This window comes from Trichomycterus rosablanca, chromosome 20 (genome assembly GCF_030014385.1).
Source record: "Trichomycterus rosablanca isolate fTriRos1 chromosome 20, fTriRos1.hap1, whole genome shotgun sequence".
In the NCBI taxonomy this organism is placed as follows: domain Eukaryota; kingdom Metazoa; phylum Chordata; class Actinopteri; order Siluriformes; family Trichomycteridae; genus Trichomycterus; species Trichomycterus rosablanca.
Genome location: NC_086007.1, coordinates 7,158,798 through 7,169,598, shown reverse-complemented (window position 1 = coordinate 7,169,598; position 10,801 = coordinate 7,158,798).

The following is a 10,801-nucleotide window of genomic DNA, read 5'->3' as shown; positions in this document are numbered from 1 at the left end:
ACAGCATTTGCATATACTGTGTTTTATATGCAGACTGTATACACATCAGTGTATTTACCTTAGTACAGCCCTATTACAAGTAGAATTCAAAGGTATTTAGCATTAAAAAAGCTCTATCACTCATCGAGAAGTACTTTGTTTGGTTGTGAGTGGTTGATGGTCTATGAACGCACAATGAGACAAGCTCACTGGTGTTTGATTTAGTGCTGCTGCAACCAAAGACAGGCGAAGAAATTGTCCCGGCAGTGTCTAATATATATATATATATATATATATATATATATATATATATATATATATATATACAGGGGTTGGACAAAATAACTGAAACACCTGTCATTTTAGTGTGGGAGGTTTCATGGCTAAATTGGACCAGTCTGGTGGCCAATCTTCATTAATTGCACATTGCACCAGTAAGAGCAGAGTGTGAAGGTTCAATTAGCAGGGTAAGAGCACAGTTTTGCTGAAAATATTGCAATGCACACAACATTATGGGTGACATACCAGAGTTCAAAAGAGGACAAATTGTTGGTGCACGTGTTGCTGGCGCATCTGTGACCAAGACAGCAAGTCTTTGTGATGTATCAAGAGCCACGGTATCCAGGGTAATGTCAGCATACCACCAAGAAGGACAAACCACATCCAACAGGATTAACTGTGGACGCAAGAGGAAGCTGTCTGAAAGGGATGTTCGGGTGCTAACCCGGATTGTATCCAAAAAACATAAAACCACGGCTGCCCAAATCACGGCAGAATTAAATGTGCACCTCGACTCTCCTGTTTCCACCAGAACTGTCCGTCGGGAGCTCCACAGGGTCAATATACACGGCCGGGCTGCTATAGCCAAACCTTTGGTCACTCGTGCCAATGCCAAACGTCGGTTTCAATGGTGCAAGGAGCGCAAATCTTGGGCTGTGGACAATGTGAAACATGTATTGTTCTCTGATGAGTCCACCTTTACTGTTTTCCCCACATCCGGGAGAGTTACGGTGTGGAGAAGCCCCAAAGAAGCGTACCACCCAGACTGTTGCATGCCCAGAGTGAAGCATGGGGGTGGATCAGTGATGGTTTGGGCTGCCATATCATGGCATTCCCTTGGCCCAATACTTGTGCTAGATGGGCGCGTCACTGCCAAGGACTACCGAACCATTCTGGAGGACCATGTGCATCCAATGGCGGTGCCGTGTATCAGGATGACAATGCACCAATACACACAGCAAGACTGGTGAAAGATTGGTTTGATGAACATGAAAGTGAAGTTGAACATCTCCCATGGCCTGCACAGTCACCAGATCTAAATATTATTGAGCCACTTTGGGGTGTTTTGGAGAAGCGAGTCAGGAAACGTTTTCCTCCACCAGCATCACGTAGTGACCTGGCCACTATCCTGCAAGAAGAATGGCTTAAAATCCCTCTGACCACTGTGCAGGACTTGTATATGTCATTTCCAAGACGAATTGACGCTGTATTGGCCGCAAAAGGAGGCCCTACACCATACTAATAAATTATTGTGGTCTAAAACCAGGTGTTTCAGTTATTTTGTCCAACCCCTGTATATATATATATACAGTATATATATATATATACATATATTCAAATCCTCTAGTCTGTACTATCAGCTACATGTCTGAGTTTTTAAAAATTAACAATGGCAAGAACATCAGGCTAATTACATTGATTAAAAAAACAAGGACAAAACTGTAAACTAAAGAGAGAGAGCAAAATGAAGTTTGGCAAATGGATTGGAAGCACCTACACACAAACCAACAAAACTAAAGACACATGATACAAAGCCTCATACAGAGACTGCGAGGAGTAAGCATGTGTGGAGAGAGTGTGAGATGAGAGAGGAGGTGAGAAAGAGAGAGCATTCCAAGTGGCAGTCCGCCATATGGATGGGTACTACACAGAACTGGCCAGCAGTTTGTTGTTGTCATACTGTGACCACATAAACATGAAATGTTTTGATTGAATGTTTCGATAACATTCGCCATAAATTATCTGTCAGCGCAGAGGTCAAGTTTAAACTGGTCACTTGTGTCAAAAATATCCTCATTAAGCACGACCTTGTCACAAAGCAGGCCAACAGGAACTAAAAACAGGAACGTGTGCCATCACTAATGGTTCCAGCATATGCAAAGGTGCATACTAGTACATACAGGACAACGCTCTATGGTAAAATATCATATATGTGTAAATTCTTCTGCTGTGTAAATAAATGTGTGTCCCCGCAATGCCAGGAATCTGCACCCTCAGCAGTTTTCTCTTCCCTTACACACTCAAACACCCACTGCATCTCTGGCATCCACCCACAATCCCTCCCGGCACTGCCCAGGTACTACTCACCAACCAATCTATTAATAACCAGCATATTTGCTTTGCAGTGCGCACTTCACCTGCTACATTCCAATAACTCAGTGACTCTCAGCTATAGCCATGTAAGAGACTGTGTTGTAATATGTGATAAAGTCATCATCGGGGCTTAGGTGTAAATGCACCCAGGGATGCTCAGCCTCTCTCCTTTGGGTGAGAAATATGATGCTGAGATTTGAGTGGAGCATCACATGTCATAGCCCTGAGCCTGCTGCATTTGGAACATGACTGCTTCTGCAATGAAATGCCCCTTTTTCTCACTCTGTCACAGTTTGAATTGTACCACCACAACCCAGTTTTCTAAGACAGTATATTGCTAATTATAATAAACAAGTGGCACTTTTTAATTTAGAAGAAAAGCTCTAAATATGATTTAAAAAAAGACAATCTTTACAGCCATTAGCATGTTGGGCATCCCATATTAAAACCAAGGACATTTATAAGCAGTCACTCTCAATCCCCACCTTTTGCAGGTACAACAGCAACAAAGTCCTGAGGGAATGCTTTCGACCTTCGACTGTGTCCCATACAGTAAAAAGAGCATTTCTAAGGTCAGACACTGATGTTAAGGTCTTTAATGTAGTTGAGGTCTGGGCTTTGAGGTCAGGGCTCTATGCAAGCCAGTGGAGCTCCTTCAAACCAAACTAATCAAACTATGTCTTTATGAGTCTTGCTTTGTGCACATGGGCACCATCATGCTGGCAAAAGGAATGGACCTTTCCCAAACAGTTGCCAAAATGTTGGAAGCAATACTTATTTGACATCATTGATTTTATACACCTGTTAGTAATGGATGTGGCTGAAACACCTGAACTTTATAATCAAAAGGGGTGTCCACATATTGTTGGCCACAGAGTGTGTTTATAAGCATAATTAAGGATATGTGTATAAATGAATTTGAATGCAAACTTTTGCACTCAACTGTGCCATATCCAGATTCACATAATAACATGTACTCAGGATTCTGTGGCCCTATTTTCTAAACAAAGATGTATAGATGATTGAACATGTTTATCACCTTGTTGTTTAAAATAGCATTGGTGGTGGCACTGAGCAGTGTGTCCTGTTGATTGGAGCTCTGACGGCCCACCGTTTGTCAGCGCTCTCTAAAACCTCATCGCAGAGCAGCGGGGCTCCCTGATTACTTAATTGCTTGTAAGGAGCTCATTAAGGCCTCCTATCCATCATAAGTTGTGTGGTGAGGAAGATGAGTCAAGAGAGCAGAGAGAAGGAGACTTATTAACAGAAACCACTGTGAGTATCTACAGTCTTACTGAGCCGAAAATATCATTTTGAAATATGTAACTCCTCTTTGATGTTTTATTGTAGGTAAAAGCATGATGTTTTAACTCTGTCCTGTGATGAACTGGCGACCAGTATGAGGTGTTTCCTGCCTTTCACCCAGTGAGTCGGACCCAATGTGACCCTTAATAAAATAAAACAGTGGTAAAACAGATAGTAAAGGAGTAAATGAATGAATTAATGAATGAATTAATGTTTTAACGCAACTAGTGACATCAAACCATCAACTTTAAACCATTCTGCTTCTTTCATCATTACAAAAAAACATAAAAACTTATTTATTAATGTGGCAATGATGTCTTAAATTGCAATTTTCACTTCTGGTCAAGGCTGCAGTGGGCCCACCCTAAAATAGTAGATGCATGCATTCTAAATAGGCCACATTTATTTAATGTTTTGAACCTAAAGAGCAGTTTAGAGTATAAATGCCTAGTGAATTTTTTTAGAAGGTTAGAGGAAACCAGAGTACAAAGAGGAAACCCATGCATTTTCACCAGTGTTTTGTGCCTTTAACTCTACCACTACTCCACTCATAACTAAAAAAGTTTTTAAATCAGTTGGAGGTCTTACATTTGTGGTCTTTCCAACATACCTTGTTTCTCCAGCCAAACTTGTAAATGAGTAACTGATATATCTATCACTGTGCCCATCTAAACAGCGCTAGTTTAACTGCACTCATTGAAAAGAACATAAGACAGTGCTCTCTTCCCAAGGTCAGAAAGAAACCCAAACTGTGACCTTAAGCAAAAAAGGCTTCATGATTAAATGTTATAAAAAAAACCATAAAACAGTTCTGTCATGAATCAGAATCTGCTGGAATATTAGTGATACTTAAATAAGCTTCATATGGCTATGGGCTTTGAGGTAACCATGCAAGAAAGAAGAACCTGCTCCAAAATGGCAGACAAAGACAAAGAAACAGTAGGAGTAGGTGTTTTGCCTGTTTCATTATTATTTGTAATGTACATATTTTACAAGGGCCATTTCATTTCCATTTAAATACCATTAATTGTTAATTGGATAAGATTACTTAAGCTAGTAAGTAAACTTAAGCTGCTAAACCTATTTTTTTCCCAGCTTTTAACAATGCTCTGTTAGGCTGGAACACCACAAGAACTTTGGTTCTATTTGACTAGAATATTTAAACACTACTGAAACCAGTATAGTAATAAAAATATAATAATAATAACAATAATAATAATAATAATAATAATAATAATAACAAACAAGGGCTCATGAATATAAAGAAGCAACTGGCAAGCTACAACACAAAATAACTAAAATAATTTTATTGGGGAGAAAAATTATAGTAATGTAAAAAGAAACAACAAGATCATATGTTGCTTTTTATGTCTCAGAGTTGTTAATATAAAGTTGACTGATATTTGCTGGGTGTTACAACTAATAATTTCCACCAGATGGCTGCCCAAATCATTAAGGATCCCCCACCATACTTTCCAATTAACAGCAGACATTGTGGGTTAAAGACATTCTTCATTAGTTTTTAAAATGTAGGAAAAATGCTAAAAGTTGACAAATTAGACCATAATATTTTTATTGCTCAGGAGTCAAGGGTTAGTGTTTATTACATCAAGTTATGTTTGCGTTTTGCTCTTCACTACATAAGAGCACTTTAAAAGGACAGTGTTTGTTAATACTGGCTCATAGCGATGAACTTTAAATTCTCATATCTTTGTGGCTGTGTTTTGAGTTGTTTAGCTCCCTGTTAAGTGTTTCCCTGGTATTCTTGTCAGTGGGCTATAACTTTCTACTACTGTTTTTTTAGTCACTTTAATATCAAGAACCTATTTGACATGATGTTTCTGCTACTTTGTCCACCACATTTGTTTTGTAGATATATGTAAGTGTTGGTATAGACTAAACAATTAATAGTAGTCATTAAATGGATCTTGCTTTGGGCTACTTTTCAATTACACTGAAAGCAAGAATGTTATTTGAATATTTGTGTAATTTGCATTTACCACAGTTTTAACTTCCTAAAATGGCTCACTGGAAAGATGTAAATAAGGTACTTTCAGCTCCAGGGCTTTGTTCCAGTTCTTAAGATTGCACAACAGTAGCTGGCTTTAACTTTAGTAGGTAAGCCAGAACAATACAGCTACATGCTGCACCCATATATAATATTATATTATTGACATATACATATTTTTTCCCACAATATTTTCAAAAATAAAGTATTATTTTTATTATGGTTTTGAATGTACACCAAACACTTTTATTTGATTATATTTTTCTGAATATTATTACCTTGCTAAGTTTTTTTTTAATGGCCAACTCTGGAAGGATATTGGATCACGTTTCAAAATCAGTACTGTTGAACTGGTTTTTTTCTAACATAGACTTTACTTTGGAGTACAGTCCAAAATCTTTTGAAAAGTTAAGGCCATGATTTTGCCAAAGTAAAAATAAAATAATTGTAGCCCTTTTATGCCATATCAAATGACTGATGTGTGTTCTGGGTCACTGTCCTCCTGAAAAACATTTAATTTAAAACTGAAATTAGTTTGAAACAGTGCATGAACAACTGCCAAACAAACCACAGCGCACAACGACTACCACCTTTTTTGACGTTAGGTAGATTATTGTGGTAACCTGTGTTCCAACAGACGTTTCATGGCTGACTTGTTTTTGGTGTTTCTTGGATAACACCTGACTATCCTCAGCATAATGTAACATTATAAACACAGTCAAATATAATAAAAAACAATTAATTAGGAAACCATAGCATAAAGTTAAAAAGACATTATGGATTTGTTCACAACAGCAAATAAACAATCTGAATTATTAATATCTTGACCCCACACATTTTGTAATCTTTAAAAAAAAAATAATACAATACACGACACTGTAAGGGATTCTGTTTATTTATTTAATCGAAGAACTTTGGGTTTCAATAATTCAGTTACAAAAAACAGTGGCGGAATTAAAATCTTAACTTAAAACTGCTATGACATCCATGTCCCTTATAAGTATATTGTAAACTTTCCACTTGAACTCTGTCTCTGATAGAGACTTCTACAGGACAAAGTTAAAATTGTTTGCATTTTTTCAATGTTTCCAGTTGCTCTTGTGCGCTAATAATACTAATGCTACACATTTTAGAATTAAAACCATTTGCACCTACACACCCAGCATCACCCAGAGTTCAAACCTATACATAAACAGGTGCAGAATAAGGCTTAGATGCTTGGCATATTAATTGCCGATCATTTGCAAAACGGGGTGGAAAAAAATCCATTGCCAAAAGCAAGTCTTAGAAGCCTCCAGCTGGGAGCGTCAGGGGCAGGCTTGTTGGCATCATGGCAGCATATGTTTGGTGCCAAGAACACCAACGATTTGCATTTTCTTTATATCATTTTTACAAAGCCAAAATGCTCTCTCTTGTGTAGAAATGATCTGGATTTGAGTCTTGCAATTAATCACAAGTGAAATATATTTGACGATGAAAAGGCCTAATTCTAGTCGGGGAATTTTTTGTGAGAGTGGGAGCAATCAGTTACTTGCGTAACATCTGCACAGAGCTTCTCCACGCAGGGTGATGAATGTGCCTTTAGGCTTGTATAGTTTGCCTTCATTTAGACTGGCTTGAAGGATAGAAAGAAAAATAGCACCGTACTGTAAGTGAGGTACTGCAAACACAATCAGTCATTTGTGGGCTGATGCAAACCACTTTCTTTGTCTCATAGAGTAAAATGCACATTTTCTGCTCAGGCTGAATGTGAAGTGGCATAAGGCCATGTTTTGACGCTGTACAAGCAACACGAAACTCATGTGCACTTTTCAAAATGTATTCATCCGTTAGATGCCTTAAAAGTTTCTTTTAGAAGTTTTAGGCATAGTTTTGTACATTTGAAAAGGCTGCGGCTCAGAAATTAACAAGCATCCTTTGTATATTTAAATATTTACGTGAAGTCAAATAATTAAATCACACACATCATAAAATTTGATTATGGTTTTATTATGTACAATATGACAAGCTTGATTAAAGTAAACAATAAGCTGTAACATACATTTTAAAACTTTTTTAAAAGCAGTTTAATATAGAGAGAGAAAATAAACCAGTGCGTTGTGTAATTTTAAAATTTTAGGTTAATGGTGTCTCCGAAGTTTCTAAGTTTACGCAAAGTTACACAAAAACTCCTTTTCAGAGCGACTACTTTGAGGTTGTGAGTTAGTTTAATCAAAAATGTTGCTTGCATTGCTGTTGGCTACCAAACAAGTTCCTGTGTGGATTCTCATGTGACAGAATTTTGGGACAAACAAAAAAACTACTGGAATTTTTAACTTAAATGGTCATTCTGTTTCTTGCCTTTTTCTTATTCTACATTACATCTTCCCTTTTCAAGGGTTGCTGGCAAATCTGAAGGTGCTTTTTGTAAAACAGTAATGTACAAAAATGCCTCTCATCAAAGAACTCATTGAGAGATTATTAATTAAAAAATAAATGAGTTAACATCAATATCAAAATCTCAGCACTGTGGAAGTGAATACATTATGCGTGGTAATGATGTTTAAAAGGGATTTTAGCACCTCAGTGGAACTCTTTTAAACCCCTTACCTCTTAGGCAGTTGCTTATTTTGCAAGCCTTTGTTGTTAAACAACAAAGAGAAAGGGCCCTCATAATGTTATATTAATCAGCAGATTAATATTTCAATTTGAATTTCTTTATAGTTGAGGTGCTGTTGGCATTTCCATTTTCCCTCCATATGTGCAGTGATGTTAAGTGGTATCATTACCATTTCTACCTGGGGCTTCTGGAGATAACAGGCACCCGTGATGGCTCTATTCGACATAGTGAGATTGGAGCTGGGTAGCACATCATGCATTTTTAACGGCGCTGTTTGCCGCCGCTCAGCTGCCATTCTTTTATAATGCAGCATGCAAACAGCTGAGTCACGGACTTTGTGCTCAGTTTTTCCTTTGACCAAACAAGTACAAGTAAGATCTTAACACAACAACCAAACTGAATTGTCATAATTAACAGAACTACAAATTCTGCTCTCTAGATACTAAATATAAAAAAAAAAAGAATATCTGGCCATCAGTCTATGATCTAAAGCTAAAGTGCAGTTAAGTTATGCATAAGGGCAAGTTCACCTCTTGATGAGTCAAAAGTAACAAATTTTAGGCTTTGACAGGACCTTAAACAAGCAGTTCATTCTTGAAATCCCTTCAATGTGGCTTAAAAAAAGCAATTACACAAGATAAGTGGGCCAAAATCTCTCCTCAGCAATGTAAAAGACTAACATTCAGTTGGCAGTTTTTTCATGATATGTGATGTAAAAAAAAACTGTAGATTCAAGAAGATGCTCCATTATTTGGCCCCTTTACTTTGACACACAAAAAAATTGAATTTGTTGCATCAGCACATGTGCAAGAGTGTTTTATTAAATTTAGCCAAGAATAATATATAACTCTGTAGGCTTGCTACTGCCTGCCAATAGAGATACAAAGGTAGAGATGCAGGTTGTCAGTCGTAAATTACGCGGTAATGCATAAATGTAATTTAAAAGTTCATACTTATATCCCTTAATGGACTTTTGTGATTCCATCTTAGCATTGTTTGTGCAGCTCACTTACATATCATGCCAGTTTTTTTTATTGCCCCCCAATCACACTGGTGGCTAATCAAACAGCACAGCTCTTAGGTAATGCTCACTGCAATTACATAAGTCCCCGGTTCTCACAAACATCATCCAGTGCAGAATAAAAATAACATAATTGCAAAACACTTTTTTGACTGACAGGCTCTGATTGACACGCTATTAGATAATTGTTCACAACAGCTGATTAGTTCATGACAAGTATTATTCAAATATGGCAGCAACACCTAGGAAACCTGAGCAAAGCAAGTTCCCATCTGCATGCAAAGTGAGACCCCCGTGTAACGTATACCATTACATTCATTATATCAAGAACTGACATGAGAACTGAAATGATTTAACACCTTTTCCACAAATTATGCTATGTGTAAATATTTTCCCAGTAGATTACACAAGTTTGGGAACAAAATCTGGCAAGTATAAGCTAGAAAGTATCAGCTCTAAAACACATCTATATCCTCGCATTACTACATTACAGGATTGCTGTTTTATAATAAAAATATAAATAAAAACATCTGGTACAGACACAGTTTTTTAAAAGTATCTTCTGTAGATTGTCAAATCTATATATATTTTATCACTGACGTCTTTTACGTACAGTACAACTTCTGATGGTACTGACACAAAGGAACACTCAGCTGCTTTGTAAGTTTACACTAACTGTTAAAAGACAGCAATTCCCTCGAGTCACTGGTGTCCTCAGATTGTAATTTATTTATAATTATGATTTATTTCATTTATTACTGCAGCTTACACAGCAAAATTCATTAACGACCAACCGATGCAGCCAGGGCAGTTATTTTCTGTAAGCCATTCACATTAACTACATTTCAGGACAAGTATTTACACAAAACTTCTCGGGACAAATCATTTTAAACAATTGTTACAATAAGTATAGGTATAAGAAACCTATTTATGATCTTAAATATGATTTTGATATAACCTTATATACACTTTATGGCCGTGGACAACCTCCTAATTATTAAGGTTGTGGTTCTTTTGGCTACACCCGGTGACAACAATCATTACATACGACAAGTGTATAAAATCAGTTCTATAAACCAAATATACTTTCACCATTGGCAATGTGGCAATGGTGTGTTATTTATTAGGATTTTAGCATCATGTTTTACACTTTAATTACATTAATGACAGGACAGGTACTGTACTTATAGGTTACACATGATTCATCAGTTCAAGTTGAAACACCATCACTGGCAATTTGGTATCTCGAGTTCACCTCCCTTTATGTCTTTGGATTGTTGAAAGAAAACTGGAGCTCTTGAAGGAAACGCACACAGACACATGGAGAACATGCAAACTCCACACAGAAAGAACCCAAATCACTCCACCTGGGAACTGAACCCCTGAACTTATTGCTGTGAAGTGACAGTGCTACCCACCAAGCCACCGTGCCACCCCAACAGTGTGGGGAAGGCTCTACCTTTCTCCACCATGACTGAGACACTGAGCTCAATGCAAGTTCCATAAAGACATGGTT